Source organism: Crocodylus porosus, unplaced genomic scaffold (assembly GCF_001723895.1).
Source record: "Crocodylus porosus isolate Cpor-Errol unplaced genomic scaffold, CroPor_comp1, whole genome shotgun sequence".
Classification (NCBI taxonomy): domain Eukaryota; kingdom Metazoa; phylum Chordata; order Crocodylia; family Crocodylidae; genus Crocodylus; species Crocodylus porosus.
This window is the reverse complement of record NW_017728936.1, coordinates 3,579,905-3,599,099: the sequence shown is the minus strand read 5'-3', so window position 1 is coordinate 3,599,099 and position 19,195 is coordinate 3,579,905. Positions and strand designations below refer to the sequence as shown.

General features: G+C 44.6%; 1 protein-coding gene across 3 annotated transcripts in view; it reads left to right on the top strand.

Annotated features, from left to right (window-relative positions):
- The window catches only part of KCNJ1 (potassium voltage-gated channel subfamily J member 1), a 29,668-nt gene that overhangs the window by 7,461 nt on the left and 3,012 nt on the right, over nucleotides 1-19,195 (top strand). The window contains exon 1 of one of the 3 annotated variants that reach the window (XM_019546983.1): nucleotides 9,173-9,406. The exons of 1 other annotated variant lie outside the window; for it this stretch is intronic. The gene's annotated coding sequence lies outside the window, so the exon portion shown is untranslated. Of the gene's footprint in view, nucleotides 1-9,172; nucleotides 9,407-13,357; nucleotides 13,633-19,195 lie in introns of those variants that run through there. One more of the 3 variants, XM_019546982.1, reaches the window with a different exon arrangement.

Here is a 19,195-nt window from a genome sequence, read left to right as displayed (position 1 = left end):
GGAGAGATTTTAAAATAGCAGAGGGTGCCAAATCTATACCTTGCGAGACAGGATTCTGTCGAGGATGAATCTGAGCATATACATTTAAATTAAAATTATGCCCGCTCCAAATGCTTTATGCAGAAAAAATATTAATGACTTGCATCTTCTATTAAGAATGCAAAGCAGCCTTTTCATATGCAGTTTGTTTAGATGCCAGTTCACATCGATGACCCTTGTGACATGTCAATAATTCACTCAGTGCAGAAATGTCTTGCAAGTCAAGTACAAGTATACAAACTGAAATGGTTCTGCTGCTTAAATAGTGTCCATTTCCAGAATGGTAGGCCTGGTTTAGGACTGCACCTGTAGTTCCACTGTCTCTTAAGGGGGTCAGGCAAATGCAGCTGAAAGCCCTTAAGCACTAGACATCGGATCTAAAAAGGGACACAGGCGGTTCATGCATTTCAGTGAATAAAAGAGATGAATTCCTGCAATTAAGAAGACATTAACATTTTAAAAAGCCAGGATGACAAATTAGACAGGCCAGGCCTGTTGTGCAGCATCATTCATTCACGTTTTTTGGCGCCCTCTCCTGTCCATCCTGGTAGAGGAGGATAGAGAGGATATGCTTGTAACAGATAGCCAGAGAATTCATTAATGAAGCTGCTGGCCACAGGCTGACCCTTTGGGCCCAGACAGAAGTGACAATTTTCACCCAATTTGGCCTCTGAAAGTGCTCTACAGCCATGACCAAACAGAAGCACATGGCTGCAAAGTGTTTTAAAAGGGCCCAATCTTGCACAAATCTGAGCCCTCACTGCATGAGGGTTCAGATGAAGACATTTCAAAACAGCCTCTTCTGTAACTTGTGTCTGTGCTGCCTACCAGCCTCCGAGTTGCTTTCAGAATGAGAGGGGGAAAGGGAGCGGAGGGAGAGTTCAGTCTGGGTTTTTTTCAGCTGACGCTGAAGGGTGGACAGGAGGGTTGGAGTCCCCACCTCGGGGCAGCTCCAATCCACCTACCCCACCTCCAGTGCTGGCTGGTCACCCCCTAGAATGAGCTCCCCCTTCTCCTTTTCCCCCTCCCATTCTGAAAACACTGCCTAGGCCGGGAGAGAGAAAGGGCCATTGCTAGAGGAAACCATCTACAGGCTTGTAGCCAGCAGCTGGATTCCCCACCCCACTGCCTCCTGGACCCAACGGTGAACTTCTGTTTTGTCCAGGGGATCATTGTAACTCAGACTGCTTCCTGCAAAGTGTTGTGAGTTACCGAGGAGAGCTGCTCTTCTGTTCGGCTGTTTTGGTTATCTCTGGCTCTCAGGCTTGCTAAGACAACCTGCGCTAAGTGGACCTGGTTCACCTATGGGTAAAACACCTCCCACACCACCTAGAAGCAAAGGGACATGCTTCAGAAATATGGGCTGTTCTGCCGCAGCCTGGCGCCTCCACAAACTTGGAAGGTAGTTGCCCCAGGAAGGACCACTCCCCATGTCAACTGCCTGAAAGCAGGGCTAACCCTTATTAAACTGTCCATGATGTGGATTAAAGCATAGCTGACAGCCAAACACAGTTCAGAAAAGGAAATTCCTGAGATGAAAAAGAGCATAATGTAAATACAGACAGTTTGGGATATTACTGTAGAAATCAGGATGCCTGGCACTGGAATTTGAACTGTGGATTGCAGTGCCCTGTTCTGGGGAATCCCACAGACCCTCGGACTCGGAGCGATGAAGCATGGGAAGGACTCTTTTGCATTAATAGTCTTCTCTTCTAGTTGCACTTGTATTACTTAAGCTAAGGGGTGCATCTACACAAGACGCTTAATGCACAGTAGATTTACTGAATGTGCATTACAGCAGCATGGCAAAAACCATGCTATTAGGTTAGTGCGCAGTAGTATGAGTCTACTGTGCATTAGCCATCAGGGCAAAAGCATGAGATTGTGCTAATATGCAGTAGGGCAGCGCATTTATTTAGTACTTCCTTTTGGTGGCATCTTGGAAGGCTTGAGGTATAGACAATGACTGAAGTTTAAAGATGCGACAAACTTTTCTCTGCTACAGCCTGTGTTCTGTCACCTGAGTTTCTCTTGCATGATAAAGGAGCATGGCCTCTAGGCCCTCAGCAAACTAGGGAACGTTCCTCACAATCTTGAGATCTTACATGATACCAAGTTCCAAAAACACATGAAAGTGAAATCTAATGAAGAGTTCATATTATTCATATCATTATTTCACAGTCTGGACACCGTGACCATGAAGAAAATATGGAACAGAAAGCACATACAGTTTTAGAAAGGCGTGTATAGGCTGTATTCTAAAATTATTCTATCCTAAAACTTTCAAAAATGTGGTTGATCAAGTCATAGCTTATTTGCAAGAGTAGTTTATGGCTGAAACTTTAACCTCTTCCCCTTTTGATTTACAGTAAGGAATGACTGGAGGCCATAAGGTCTCTTCCTAGATTTTTCCATTTATTCTGGTACCAGCTGTAACCTACCCTGTTTTGGTCATGGGCAGTGATTTATGAACCTGTATTTACAGAGACTATCATAGAATTGCTATGGATAACAGGAAAAAAGCCTTGGTACCTATGGAATTTTCTATCTGAAAGGGGTTGGGAATGGAAGGATACTGAGCAACTGAGACTTGCTGGATGCTTCTTAGCACTAGGCTTTCTGCAGAGGCAGACAGACTTTTTTATGGTGTGGGTGAGCTTTTAAGAGAGGACCCTCTTTTGCTCTTTACTTTATTGTGCACTTTATCCAAAATAAGGGTCACAATTGCTTGCCCTTTGCTGGCACAAAATAGGCATAATTTATACTTACAGAGCACCATTGCTTCTCTGGGATCCCAAACCACTTTGCAAGTGACAGTGGTTCAGAGGGATCATTTCATCTGCCACTGAAGTTAGAGACAACTGTTAAAGTCAACACTACTGAGCAGGAGAAATACAACTTGGCAAAAAATACACTTAGCACCATGAAAACACCATAGAATAGTGATATGCCCTTGTTGTTACCCTGTGAAGTAGCTAATTTATTATGATTATTTTGATTACAAAGAAGGAGAACCCAAGATGGAAAGGAAATAGGATTTACTCAAGGCCACACTATAGGTGAGTGGTAGAGTCAGATTTAAAACTCAGCTGTTTCTGACTTTGAGTTTACTGCTTCTAGTAACAGGTTAGGAGAGGAAGTGGAGAAATGTACATGCGGATGAAACTGCAGGGATTCATAGATTGTGAGGCTGGAAGGGGCCCCGAAAGATCATTGGGTCCAGCACCCTGCATCAAGCAGGAAAAACAACTGGGGGTTGTCAGATGACCCCACAAGGTCCAGTCTCCTTGTGAAGATTTCCAGGGTAGGTGACTGCACCACCTCTGGAGGGAGCTTATTTCACAGTCTGGACACCGTGACCATGAAGAAGTTTATCCTAATGTTGAGCCTGAATTGGTCTTCCAAGAATTTGTGGCCATTACTCCTGGTTTTCCCCAAGGGTGCCCTGGTGAACAGTTGCTCACCGAGCCCTTGATGTACTCCTCTAGTGTAGCAGTACGCTGCTACCAGGTCCCCTCTCAGCCTTCTTTTCCTCAGGCTGAAGAGTCCCAGATCCCTCAGCCTTTGATCGTATGGCTTGCCATGTAAGACTCGGATCATACAGGTGGCCCTTCTTTGGACTCCCTCAAGCTTGTCCACGTTCTTGTTCACAGAATCATAGAATCACTGAGTCGGGAGGGACCTAGACAGATCATCAAGTCTGACCCCCCGCCATGGCCAGGAAGGAGCACTGGGGGTGGAAGGGGTCATAAGACCCCAGCCAGGTGCCTATCCAGTCTCCTCTTGAAGATCTCCAGGGAAGGTGAGAGCACCACCTCTCTGGGAAGCCTATTCCAGGCTCTGGCCACCCTTACAGTGAAGTAGTTCTTCCCAATATCTAACCTAAACCTCTCCTTGTTAAAGTCTGGTGCCCAGAACTGGATGCAGTATCCAGCTGTGGTCTCACCAGTGCTGAGTACAGCAGAAGAATCACCTCCTTGGCTTTGCTGGAGATGCATCGACTGATGCATGCCAAAGTATTGTTTGCCCTACTGGCTACAGCGTTGCATGGCCTGCTCATATTCATAGTGTGGTCTATTATTACCTGCAGGTTTCATGGTGCTGGTCAGTTTGGTGCCACCAGGCCTATAGGTGTGTTGGGGGTTGCTTGCCCCGAGTCGGAGCACTCTACATTTCTCAACATTAAACTTCATCAGATTCTGATCCGCCCAACTTGCTCGCCTGTCTAGGCCCGCCTGCATCTGTAATCTATCTTCAAGCATGACCACGCTTCTCCATAACTTGGTGTTGTCCGTGAACTCGGCCAGTTAGCTCTTCACCCCCACATCCAAATCATTAATAAAGACGTTGAAAAGTACTGGACCAAGCACTGACCCCTGCCTACTTCTTGCCAGGATGACACATATCCATTAACTATGACTCTTTGGGTCCTATCATGCAGCTGGTTTCTCGCCCACCGAACTACCTTGGCAGTTATGCCCACAATCCTCCAATTATCTTGAGAGGACATTTTGCGATACTAGAGCAAAGGCCGTTTGGAAGTCAAGGTATGCAATGTCAACCTGCTCGCTCATGTCCAGGTGGCGAGTTACCTGGTCATAGAAGGAGATGGGGTTAGTAATAGGCATGTGCGAAGCGGCTAGTATTTGCTTTGGATTTGGATTCACCTGATTCCGGGAACAGTGATTCAATTCAGTGATTTCTAAAGATTCAGAGAGCTTTGAATCGATTTGGACCTTTAAATTGGTCCCCTGATTTGATTCAGATTCAGAGATTTGACCACCGAATTGGGCCGAATCTCCTCTGAATCGAATCATCACCTGAAGCTTTGCACAGCCCTAGTTGGTAAGGCGAGCCCTGCCCGCAATGAAGCCATGCCGGCTGTCATTCAGTACCTTACCTTCTGCAAGCTTATTGCAGGTAGACTCCTTGGTGAACTTCTAGGATTTTCCCTAGGATGGAAGTTAGGGTGATTGGCTTAATTACTCACATCCTTCCTCCTGCCCTTCTTGTGGATGGGCACAACATTGGCCCTCTTCCAGTCCTCAGGGACTTCTCCCAAGCATCATGAGTTGTGGAAGAGTTTCGCCAGGGGCTCCCCAGTGACTTCAGCCAGCTCCTTCAGCACTCTTGGATGAAGATCATCCGGTCCTGCTGACTTGTATATGTCTAATTTTTTTAATTGGTCATACACCAATTCTACGGCAATAGTAGGAAGATGATTATTCCTACCGTGCTCATCCTGTACTCTACCTGGCATTGTTTTTCTCTTGGTCTGATGAAAGAGTGAGGCAAAGTAGTCATACAGGAGTTCAGCTTTCTCCTGGATGCCGGTAACCAGGTCTCCTGAGTTGTTGAGCGGTGGCCCCACACTCCCATTTGTTTTCATCCTGTTCCCTATGTACCTAAAGAAGGACTTCTTGTTGTCCTTGATTCCCATTGCTAATCTAAGTTTGGTCACCACTTTAGACTTTCTTATCTGTTCCTTGCAAATGCAGGCTGTCGTGGAATAGTCCTCCTTGGGGCCTGCCTCGAGCTTCCATTGCTTATAGTTCAGGGAGGCAGACCGTAACTATATGGTTGTTATCTGGCTCCACCATCATCATATAGGAACAGTTCACCAACTTTAATGTATTTTACCTTGCATCCCATTCATAAGGGATGGAGAGGTTTTCATATTTATAGGTGAAGAACTGAAGCCAAGTGACTTGCCTCAATTCACAAAGGACAGAACAGGAAACTGAACCCATATCACCCAATTATAAAGGCAAGGGCCCTTTCCAAAGGGCTACTTTCCTCCGATTTGAAGCAAGCCGGAACAGCAGTGCAAACACATGCACTAGTGCTGTGATTTTCATCAAGGATCTCACAGCACTCTTGGGTGAGATCCTTGTAAGGGTGCCACATGGTGCCATGCGGTATTAGTGTTATTCCATGTGGAAACACCTGCACATGATTCACAAGAAAAATCCAGAGGTTTCAAATAGAAATCCATAGTGTCAAAAACATCTGGACCAGTTGTGATCTTTGAGTTCTTTGAAACAGAAGGATTGCTTTATTACCTTTTTGTAGTCAAAAAACAAGTGAAAGCTAAGAGCTGGTATTTTCTCCTCAAGTCTGAAAAGGGTGAGAACTAGAGAAAAGGAGAAGGAATCTATGATAACCACAAAAGACCAGGATTTTGGATTTATAGCTCAGGCAGAAACAGTGACTACAGGACTCCTGGGAGAGGATAACGTCCTTAAATCATGGGAGTGTACTCCCTAAATGCTGACTAGGGATGAATCTACATGAGACACTAAAAGTGCAGTGGACATAAGTCTACTGTGTATTAGCATATCACAGCAAAAGCCACGTTAATGCACTAACGTGCAGTAGAATTAGTCTACTGTGCAGCAGTAACACTTGAAAAATGTGTGCTGGCACTACAGCACAGTAGCACTACATAAGTCAGTACCTGTTATTACAGGTACTAAACTTAATGCACTGTAATTATGGTGCATTAATGCACATGTAGACGTGCCTTAGGACTGTGAAAGTCATATCCCTGAATGTGGGAGCAGGGAGAGCTACTGCTGCAGGCAGCACAGTAGAAACATTTTGTTGCAGTATGAATAACACACGCCCAAGAACAGCTCTTAAAACAAGAATATGACAGCAGCTTTCAGAGAAGCTCTTCTTATGGCAGCTTAATCCAACTGGGGCCTTTACGCCCCACTCCCATAGACACAGTTTGCCTGTCCTTGTCTTTATAATATTCCAGCAATTGTGAGACTGACAAAGTTGATGACAGCCAGCATGGCTTTGTCATGGGCAGGTCTCGTCTTACCAACCTCATCTCCTTTTACAATCAGGCAACTCGCCACCTGGATAAGGGAAAGGAGGTTGACATTGTATACTTGACTTCCAAAAGGCCTCTGATATACTATCCCATGATGTTCTTGTGAGAAAATTGGAGGACTGTGGGCTTAGCCATGATACGGTTAAGTGGGCAGGGAGCTGGCTGTGGGGTAGGACCTAGACAGTTCTCACGAATGGATCTGCATTGTCCTGGCAAGAAGTGGTAAGTGGTGTCCCTCAGGAGTCGGTGCTTGGTCCAGTGCTTTTCAACATCTTAATCAATGATTTGAATGTGGGGCTGAAGACCTCACTGGCCAAGTTTGTGGACAACAACAAGTTATGGGGAAGTGTGGTCACACTTCAAAATAGGTTGCAGATACAAGTGGACCTAGACAGGCTAGCAAGTTGGGCAAGTCAGAACCAGATGAAGTTCAAAGTCGAGAAATGTGAAGTGCTTCACCTGGGGCCAACCCCCCCTACACACCTACAGGCTTGGCAACACCAACTAGCACCACAAATGAAAGGGACTTGGAGGTAATAATAGACCACAGTATGAATATGAGCCGGCAGTGCAACACTGTAGCCAACAGGGCAAATAATACCTTGCCATGCATCAATTGATGCATCTCCAACAAAACTAGGGAAGTGATTCTTCCACTCTACTCAGAATTGGCGAGACTGCAGCTGGAGTACTGCGTCCAGTACTGGGTGCCGCACTTTAACAAGGATGTGGTAAAGCTCGAGAGAAGAGCCACCCGTATGATCAGAGACTTGCACAGCAAGCCATACGAGAAGAGGCTGAGGGGCCTGGGACTCTTCAGCCTGAAAAAGAGAAGGCTGAGATGGGACTTAGTAGCGGCTTATCGCTGCATCACCAAACATACATCAAGAGCTTGGTGAACAGCTGTTCACCGGGGCACTCTTGGGGAAAACCAGGAGTAATGGTCACAAACTCCTGGAAAACCATTTCAGACTCAACGTTTTACACAGCTAGGATGTCCAGACTGTGGAATAAGCTCCCTCCAGAGGTGGTGCAACCGCCTACCCTGGAAATCTTCACAAGGAGACTGGACAATCACCTTGCTGGGGTCACCTGACCCCCAGTTATCTTTCCTGCCTGGTACAGGGGGTTGGACCCGATGATCTCCTAAGGTCCCTTCCAGCTTTGCAATCTATGAACTGTGGGCCAAATCACGTCTCTGATTCGCTGGAGCACATGGTGTATTATTGTCTACTGGGGGGAAACAGCAGGTGAGTAGTGAGAAGGAAGGTGTTGTGCCTATGTCAGGCATAGTGCCTACAGGGGCACAAGCAAGTTTGTACTTCAGCCATGGTGCATCACATCTCTGTGCTGGACATAGAATTGGCTACTCCAAGCATTTTGGAAAGAGAAGATGTTCATGAACATAAACACTTATGCACTGGGTAACCCTGACCTTTGAAGTACTTTGATAAAAGATAAGGAAGCAGCCCCAGTGAGTCACAATACTCAGAGAAGTAATGTTTTAAAGCTGTGGATCTCTTCTAGCTGTGACACAAAGGCCCCAAACCAACCGCCTCTCCTCTCTTGAGGCCCCAGCAAGAAGTTCTTTCAGAGTTGTGAACCAGCAGCCCAGACGTGACTTTGGTCAGTTCTGCAGAAATTTTGAGTTAATGATTCACTGTCTTAAATACTTCGGAGAGGGAAAACAAAAAAGAGGAAGAGAGAGAAATACTGACTCATGTGACCTTCCATTTACCTACTTTCCCCCTAAATACCTAAATCATTAGCATTTTATGTGGGCAGTATCTGCTCAACCCACTGCACAGCGTTTGGCGACTCTTTGGGCTTTTGTGACGGTTGTTCTCAGGTAAGCAGGAGGGGGCCCACTGATTTCAAAATCTGCCTTGCCTCATGCTTTCGTGTTGGCTGCAGTGATTTTTCCTGGCAACATAGGGCTGGGGAAACGACCTGGTCAGAAAATAAGCCGTTTTTCCCATGGAAAATTTCTGCAAAGAAAAATGTCATTGAAGTTTCCCATGGAAAAGAACACAAAAATGAATATACTTCAAGTGCGAGATGCAGTGGGCAGAGTGCTTCTAGTTCATTAAGTGCCTAGATGTTTTTTCTTGCAGAGCTGATGCATCATGTACATATCTACTGAATAGAGATCTTTTCTTCTATGCCTAGCTGAAAATGTTTATACTTTTTTACAAAAAGTGCCTGCTCCCCACAGAAAATTTCCATTTTTTTCATCGGAAAATGGAATGCTTAGAAACTGGAATAGTTTCAGCCCAAAACCACTCTTGATTTGTATATCCTGCATGGGAGAGGAACCTGATTTCTTCATATCCATTTCTACTTTGTGGTCTGGACCCCATGGCATGCCTCTTAATGAATCCCAGTCTCCTGCGACAGCAAAAGGTGACAACTGCATCATGGAGCTTCCTCGCTGTGGTGCATCATGGGAAATGCTTTGTGTCCATTTGATCCTGTGCATAATAATGATCACTGCTAACTGTGTGGCATCCCCAAAAGGATCTCAAGGTACCCTGGGGTGCAGTGGTACCCTGATTGAGAATCACCGGTCTGAACTCTGAGCAGGACAGTTCAACCCCAACATGGGTGGGGAGAGAGAGACTATTTGTCTGGTCCATGGGCCACAAGCAGCTCTCTCCTACTCCAATCCCAGGGCAGACAAAAGAAGAACCAGGTTAGCAGCATTGCTGATGAACATTAGCAAATGCTTTTGCATCGGCAGAGCCATTTCATAAGTACCATCCTCCCAATAAGTGGTATAATAGAGACGATAAAGGACAAACGTAATTCCTTTTTCACAAGCAGCCCACAGGGAAGAAAGAAATGCCATCTATACGTATAACCTCTGGCCCTGTCATTATCTGAATCAGAAGTGCTCATTTGGTTCAATTCATCAGGCTGCCTCTCCAAATAAATGCAGTCGTGGGTTTTATTCTGCCTTGTGATACTAGCAACAGTAATGTTTGCTGCTAATAACAACAGGAATAATCTTACCGCTGTAAAACAGCTATTTACATCTGCATTGAAGCATTTCAAACTGAGGCTCTGAGTTTCATTTCCAGCCATTCAGAGAGTATTATTCACTTAAAACTTCATTATGACAGCACTTTTTATTGCATTTTTATCCATTTGGCCATGTTCCTGTAAAAGAATTACTCCTTTAAGTAGGCTGCAACTTCCCCTGTCACCGCCTGTCCCTGAACCAGTAAACACAGGGTGTGTTCTGAATACTGCACATCCTTGGGTTTGTGTAATCACTGCCTGTTGCTACTGAAACCTCTGTTACATGAATCAAAGGTACAGCAAACGGACAACAAATCAGGGAGGAAATGAGTATAAATTTAAAAAGGTAACTGGTATATATGGAATAATTAGAAATGGTATATATGGAATAATTAAAACTGTATCGTTTCAAGGCATCAGGATAGGATTCTGGAGATCTGTGATCCAGTCCTAGCTTTGCCACAGACTCCCCATGTGACTTTGGGCAAGTCATGTAAACTCTATGAGCTTCTGTTCCTCATCTGTAAGGTAAGGATTACAATAGTTTTCTCTCATTCTCTGCCTGTCTCATCTACTATATAGACAGTAAAATCTTCAGGACAGTGATTGTCTCTTACTACTTACTACATGTTTGGTCAGGACTTAGTCCAACGGAGCATGCAGGTGCCAGGTAACAATAAAAATAAGGCGAGCAGAAAGATTCGGTTAGGCCCTTAAAACGATGCTGCGTTTTATGATGAAACCTTTATGCTGCGCATAATAATGTCCATCTGAATAAAGACAATATTTTTGTCTTTTAATAGATACTTTCCCCCAACAATCTCAAAACTTCAGTCAGTCCAGTTTCATAACAAACCCAAGTGAGACCAGCAAGAATTATTATGCTTGTAATTTCAGTTTTGCAGATGAGGAAACTGAGGCGCAGAGAGTTTAAACAACCCACTCCAGGCATGCAATAAGTCAGTGCTGGGGCACAGAATAGAGCCCAGGTGCCCTGGTTTCCAGTCCCAGCTCTTCCAGTCCCTAAGTAAGGGTGCTTTCCTGAAACAGTGGGATCTCAGCTTGGAAGATACTTGCTGTAAAGACACTGGTTTATATTTGCAGTGGATATTATATCTGGGAGAGTTATAGAATGATATACAAACTGCTGCACAAGCTATATACATACAGGAACTGCTTTTCAACCACCACTGAAATGCAGATACCTCAGGAATGGAAAGGACAGGCTCTTTATCAGCTTACACTAACACTGTGCGACCAAAATAGGAACAAGGCAGGGAATGAAACTCCAGTGTGGTATCCACTTGAACCCTGAGGGAAAGTTTAGGCTGGCAAAGTGGAATTTGGCCAGTACTCCCAGAAGAGCAAGCTAAACTGGGCTGCAAGAACCCGGTTCCCATATAGAACAGGCAATCTGATTAATGTCTCTCAGAACTGCAAAGAATGTTAGTGGTGCTGGGGTCTATTTTAATGAACAAATAATGATGATGTTGCTGCTGCTGACAAGCTAACAGCTCAACCCGCTTTCTGCTAGAGCCTTCTGGCATAGCAGGGGGCACTGTTAGAAAAAGAAAAGCAACAGCTTTTCCAAACCCCTTCTTTCCAGAACATGCTCCATCTATCCAAGGCTCCTTTGGGACCATTTTACTTGGTGCCTCTACCATGTGGACAAAAGGGTTTGGGGATTGTAAGGTCTGGATCACAGGTTTTGGTTTGGACTAATCCCAAACACTAACTTTATACACTCTATTTTAGGCATGATTTATATTCTGGCCATGACTGCGTTTGCTTCAGCACAAGACCAGCTGACTCTGGTACTCCACAGTGCTGGTGAAACTTGTGATACAGAGGAGGTGTCTACCCAAAATGCTTCATGTCCAGTAGACTAACTCTACTGTGCATTAGCACAGTGGGCAAAACCCATGCCTATGTGCTAATGAGCAGTAGATTTAGTCTACTGCGCATTAACGTCACAAAAAGACCATTCATTTGCACTAATGTGCTGTAGCGCTGATTACAATTCACTAAGTTAGTACCTGTCATTACAGATACTAAACTTAATGCACCCTAATTATGGTGCATTAATGAATGTGTAGACATGCTCAAAGCAGCGTAGTTAAAAGCTTGTGCTTGATATATCTTATTTAGTTAGTCTGTAAAAGTACATATCTACCCTGCTTTCCACTTCTGATATAACCAGCCTGGAGTATTACCTCAGTTACCTTGGTACCGCAGGCAAACTCCTAGCCTACCCAGGACAGCTGGCTTGGGAAAAATGTGCCATGCCCTAGAAGGATGTCTGAACTACATAGCGTCTCCTGCTCAGTAAAGGTAGCCAATGGACAGTGCATAATTCTGAGCCTCACAAGCAATTTTTAATAAAAAGGATTTTGCGAGGAATTCGGAAGTGGCGTTTGGCAGTACTTCTTCAGGGAACATTCAGTGGAGGCAAACAATAGAGGAGGGAGTGAAAGCAAACAAATACTGCTTGGAAAGACCTGACTGAGACTGTAAAAAATGATCCCTTAACATTCCCAGCTTTCTTCTGCCTCAGCTTCCCAGAACACCACCCAAGCCCCTCACAGAGACAGATTTCAGTGACTGCTGCTAGTTCAAGGACCTTCTTTCCCCTGTTTCCCTGAGGGCTCGATTCAGTCAGCCTCACTCACACAGAGCGCATCTACATGTTCATTAATGCACTTTTGCTACTGCACATTGTTTAGTACCTCTAATATGAGGTACTACATAAAGGCATTAGAGTCTGCCCTAATACACAGTAGCAAAAAGCGAACACCTTTTCAGTGACACAGTGCACAATACACTAATTCTACTGTGCATGAGTGTATTAGTATTGTTTCTTTTGTGACGCCTTAATGCACAGTAGAATAGGCTACTGCACATTAAAGCGCACCTTTAGACATGCCCACAAACCAGTTTATTACTCTAGGTGTTGAAGCCCAAATGACACCATGAAGCACTGCACTACTCTATGAGAAAAATAGGTGCTAGAACCTGCCCTCCGGACCAGTCCTACAGCCTCAACACCTTTCCCTTTCTTCTGTTACAAACCCGCTATCCTACTCAGCTCTGTTTACAGCCATTTCTTTGGATCAGGATATTTCTCACACTCCACGTAAAGGATTTAGCCAGAAAACAGATAAATCCCCTGCTTGTTAATGCACTCACCCCACACACAAATCAAACTAACAACAGTTAAAACACAAGAACTAAAGGAGGAACAGTCCGTTACATTGTGAGGTGCCCAGTGTTGGTTTGGAGGCATCAGAATGTCATTGCACCTGCTTGTGATTGTGCAGCAAGGGACGTGGAGGGTGTAACCATTACAAAGGGTTGAAATAACCATTTATTTTCTGGGTATTTGTCAGCAATACCGACGGGAGAGATGGGAGATGGGCAATTAATTCAGTGCAACAGAAATCTAACAGTTTCTGCTTCTCACAGTGATCAAAGTGAAATCCGAAAGTGGAGCAGAGCAGAGCAGAGGAGCTGACTTTGGCAGCCAGCCACCCGGGGCATCTACTTCCATACAAAGGATTATGGGATTGATTTGTTAAATGCCCACAGTTTGAGAGGCCAGGCGATGCACTGCAAGTGTGTCATGTACAGGGGACAACCTGCAGTTTTGCTCCCCACAGCAAACCTGAATCCACATGCGACGAACAGGGAGATGGAAATACCCCGTGTGAACTGAACAAAGACAAAATGTCCTGGTAAACATTAGTTAAGATGCACTTGGGTTACTATTAGCTGATTTAAACCACAAGAACCTCAGGAGCACTGTATATTATATAAGGAGCTTTACATAATCTTCTCTGCACAACCTATGATATATACCTGCCCTATGCTTGTGCAGAAGGGAACGTTCCCTCTTGCCAAAGCAAATCAATGCAGGCAAGTTGCGTGTGGGAGTAAAAAGGTTTGTCTGACAGTGAATTCTTTTGTTGCGCTACCTAAATAAGGGTATAATTCTTCTGGCTTTTTGTTCTACTTGGGATAGCTTCAACTAGAAGAATAAAATGGTCCCTGAAGGGACGAGGTAAGATTTAAAGAATCAGGCAAAGGAAGTTTGGGGTTTATTTTCAAGCCTCTGATTCTAAAACAACAGTGAATATAGTAGAGAGGCATTAGCTTGCTCTCTCAGTGCTTCTTGTGTGACCAATCTATTGAACCTGGATCTGGCCTTCTCTATATGTCTGTGATGACCCTACAGCATGGAATGACAGTCAGCCTTCTTACAGATCTCCATCACCCAAATTCTTTACTTGTCAGCAGTATCAGGCAGTCATTTGCTGCAGTTCAACGGCAGAAAAAAATCTCATGTATAACATACATTGATTAGCGGGTGAAACCTGGATGTTTTGCAAACCCACCAGTGTCTGCCGATTAGCGCACATTTACAATGCCAAAGCTATAGAACAATGTCAAAGCAAAAACGGGCCAGAAAGGAGACCACAAAGGGGACTATGGGCCATGAATTTCTGAGCAGAAAAAGCAAAGAGGAGGAAGGAAGTCAACTACTGGGAAAACTTGTGGGAATGGTCTACTGCACAGGAATATTTTCATTTTGCTCTAATTGTGTTCTAACATGAGCACATTAGAAGTGTCTAAGGAAAACAAATCTTAGAGATTACTTGAAAAATGACCTTGTTCCTCCTTCCCTAGCTGATGTCTGCTTAAAGTTTAACTTGTTTTGGTACCTTCCCTAAATAATTAATTCAGCTGTAGAAGTTTAAAACAATGAAAATCCACTTTAAGACAAAAGTGACCTTAAGTTTTTTTTTTTGATGGGAAAAGGGCCATCCATAATACAATGGAAGAGAAGGCAATTGTACCAAATGAAGGGGCCAGCAATAGGTGGTAGCAATATGAGCTGGAGGAAAGGAGGACACAATTTAACACCAGCTTTGCAAGATAGATATGACTCATATTTATATTATTCTTTCATCTCCTATATAGTCACTGTTTTCCATAGCTAGGAGCAGACAACACAAACTGGTAAAAGTGATCGGAAACTGGTTCAAATCTGTAGCACAACAGAAATTCAATGAGCATAAACTGTTTTCAAATAGGTCAAAACTGGTTTAAGATAAATCTGGATGGATGTAGTATCAGACTTAACTGATTTAGGTTAAATTGGTTTATTGAACTTCTGTCCCAAATACCCTCCAGATTCAAGTTAACTCATAGCTCCCTAGCATCCCTGGATGCTTTGCACCTCTCCCACGAGCCCCCTGTCACAGGGTGGGCGGGCTAGGCTTGGCCCAAGCTGTCTGCTCCAGCCAAGCAGGGATACATGCTTTAGCGCTTCTTGATTTCTGGCCTGGGCCACTACAGGCATGTGGCTGAATTTCTGGAATCAAAAGTGAATGTCTGTTCACTTGCTTATTGGTTCAATCTATGCAGCTTAAACTAACCTGTGAAGATTGAATGGATTCAGCCTCAGCCTTTTTGACTGTCTGTACTTAGCCCTTGTGTTATATTCTCTCTAAAGTATTCCAGTTGTTCCCATTACCATAGTGTTTGAACACTTCACAATGGGTGTGTCTACACATGCAATTAATAAGCCTGAACTTTCTTCACAGAAAATTCAGGTGCATTAAACTGTGCCACCACATGCATGTGAATGTATGCCCATGGGCAGCAACTTTGCTTCTGATGGAAGCAGTTCACTCCAGGGCTGCTCCTGCCCTGCAGTAGCCAGGGGGAGCGCCAGGCTCCCCTGGGTGCCAGCCCATGGCTGGAAGGGGGCACAGGAGCTGGTCCTGATTTCCATAGGGTGGGGGAGTGCTGTCCCAGCAGCTGGGATGGCTGCATACAAGACACGTGGAGATTGGGTTAAGATCTGATCTCCAAGTGACTGGGACACAGCACTCTCAGATGCCAGGACAGCTCTTCTTGCCACATGGGGATTGGGATGGGTCTTCATCCCCACATGGTGGGCAGACAGCTGTCTTTGCAGCTGGCACAGTTTCCCCCACATCAGGGCTCAGCCAGGCAGCAGCAGGTCAGAGAGCAAATTGCTTCTGGTCAGATCTACACATGCACTACTGCATAGTAGAGAATGCACTGTTAATCTTTATAGGTGGTCTGGGGGGGCTAGGGGGGCTCTCAGAAGCTGCTCTAATTAAAGTGCCTGCAGCATCTCATGTATTCAGTGCCCCATATTTCAAAATGGCAGCAGAAGCACTTTAACTAAAGCTTGTCAAGCAGCCTTAGATAAGCTTCCCCGCCTCCATTTTGAAGTGTGGGATGCTGAATACAGGCATCTCCAAGGCTGTTGGAGTGTGCCTATTAGCATGAGTTGGAGCAGGCATTGGGCATGTGTATAGGGCCCTGTATTTGCTGACAAACAGTGCATTAGCTTAATTTACTGCGCAGTAAGTCCCTTGCATGTGTAGATGGTGATGCTTTACTATGTCTCATATAGATGCACCCAATCTTAAATATATTTAACTTTGCCCCTCTGCAGTGTGGGGAACTGAAGCTCAAAGAGATAAAGGCCAAATCCTAAAGGTATTTAGATTCCTGAGTCTCACTGAAATCAATGGGAGTTAGGCACTTAAGTACCTTTGAGAATCTGGGCCTCAGTGACTTGCCAAAAGCCAAACGGGAAGCCTGTGATTGGGAAGTGAATTGACTTAGGGTCTCCAATAACTCAGCTTAGTACTGTAAGCAGTAGTATACTCTCTATCTTTGTGGAGTCTGTTTTTACCATCATATCGTGGTAGGTACAGCTCCACCGCATGTCCCAGCTACAGGCCCCTGCATTCATATTCATCAGTAGTTCAGTAGTTCTCAGGCTCAGGTCTGTGGATGACTGTAGGTTTGCAGAGCATCTACGGCCAAATCTTATTGCATCTATTCTGTGTTTAAGTGGAATTAGCTGCATAAGTGAGGTGCCCTGTTTGAGTCCTTCAAGGACAGTTAACAAGAAGTGATGGGTCCTTTCTCTGTTCACTGCATTTTGTCACTGTCTTATAGCTGATAAGATACTTACAAAAGGAGGTATGCATGATAACAGTATTTTTAGGGACATGAGCAGTTGAATAGGATCACAGTGCTTAAGTTCACTTAGACACATAATAGATGGAATAGGATTTATAGATGTCCCCGACATAATAGATGTCCCAGAATGATATCTTGCCCACAGTGTCCATAAAACACTATTTCCAAATAGCCTATGCAATGGATGGGTTTACAAAGAGAGAAGACCAAATTCTAGCTTGTGGTGGAAATACTTGCAATGAGTTGCCAGAGAAGTGTCAGTTTACACTCATGTTAACTCATGTTCTTGCTGGCAGATTACCACCACCTTGATTATTTCTGCTAAGGGCACAAATGCAGTGAGTATGAGTGTGCACACATGTTGGTACACTACAAAGTCCTCTAGAGGGCTGACCATACTGCAACCTCTATGCTTGTGTGCTACCCCCTCTAATCCCTATATGGGTCCTAAAATGGAAAGCCTGTAGGTCATGTTTTTTTCATGTTTGGGCAGTGGTTTCCAAACTAGTACTTAAGGTCACAAGACTCATGGGAGTTCAGTTATAGCACCCAGGCTTGCAGGAAGTGGGGTCATGAGCCTGGAAGTGGAGTCATCTCCGCAAACAAACTTGGAAGTCCTGTTGTAGGCTTCAGCTTGCTGCTGGGCACATCTACATGTCCCTATGGTGCTGTTGTTACCACGCCATCGTTTAGTACTTCCTTTTGAAAGTAGTAAATCAGGGACAGGCAATTATTTCGGGCAGAGGGCTGCTTACTGAGTTGTGGCAAACCATCGAGGGCTGCATGACAGGCAGCCAGGGGCAGATAAATATAAAATTTCTAAATTTCTTAGGGGCCCCACAGGCCGGATAGAATGGCCTGGCGGGCTGCATCTGGCCCATGGGCCGCATTTTGCTCACCCCTGTGCTAAATGATGGTGCAGTAATAGCCCGTACTGCACTTTGTTGGCAGCACAGTTATTTTTAGTCCCTACATCGCTGTAGCAATGGACTATAACAAAGGAGCGCATTGCTATGGTGACGTAGCAGCAGCGGTGCAGTTTTTGCTCGTGAGCATGCTGCCATAGTGCATTGCTCCAGCATGTGGAGTCCAGCACGTGCCACTGACTCCTGGGTTACTGATGGGAGGCTATTCCTGCAGCCACAATTTGGGCCAGAGGAGATATACATAGATTAGGTACTAAAACAATATTAGACATGAGGATTAGTATGAGAACCAATTCATTTCCCTTTCAAGCCGCAGCATTGCAGAAGCAAAGGAGCTAAGATAATAGCCTGATCCACTGGGGCTGCCTTAACTCCCTTATCAGCAAAACACTGCCTTCCTTAAAGACCCGTTCCTGTGTCTCTGAAAGTCAGTGACCAAAATCCCAGTGAATACAGAGAGAACAAGATTGTGCCTTACGGAGTTAAAATCTGAATTTAAAACTGTTTTTCGTTCCCAAAAGTGATCAGAAGTACCGGCATCTTAAATGCTTATAATTTTAGTAACAGCTGATTTGATGTCAGAGACAGTAAGAGATCTACAACAAAACTAGCTTAATCCACACATAAAGCTTTAAGCCCCTCCCTTGTGCATCACTTGGCATCATGAGCTTTGCCGGTGTCCCAGAGTCTGATCTGTGCTGTTATAGTGCTGGATTTCCACTGTAGAGACCATCGATCACCCTAGCTGCCAGCTTCCAAAATGCACATGACTGCACAGTTGGGGACCCAGTGTCCCTAGAGATCTACCAGGCTATGAGATGCAACAGCCTCTGAGTCATAAGGAAGAAAATTTCCCTTTGGGGCCTATTTTTTCATTCATATTTACTTTAGTTGTTTCTTAGCTGAAACTCTTTGCCCCTGGAAACATGATTACAGAAAAACTAAACCTTACCCACATAAGAATGTTATTTGACCGAGGCATGGTGAACAGCAGTGTCTCTTGCAAATCAAGGGAAGTTATTCTTCTGCTTTATTCAGCGCTGCTGAGGTCTCACCTGGTGTAAGTACCCTAACCAGTTTTAGGCCCCATATGTCAAGGAAGTTGTGAATATATTGGAAAGAGTCTAATAGAGTGACAAAAATGATTAGAGACCTGGGAAATATGTTTTATGAGGAAAGGCTGAAAGAACTAACATTATTTAGTCTGAAGAAGAGAAGACTGACTGGGGATTTGATTAGTGTCTTTGCACACGTGCAGGGTCATTATGAAGAGGATGGAGTTAGACTTTTCTTTGTAGCTCTAGGCAACAGGACTAGGGGTGATAGCTTCAAACAGCAGAAG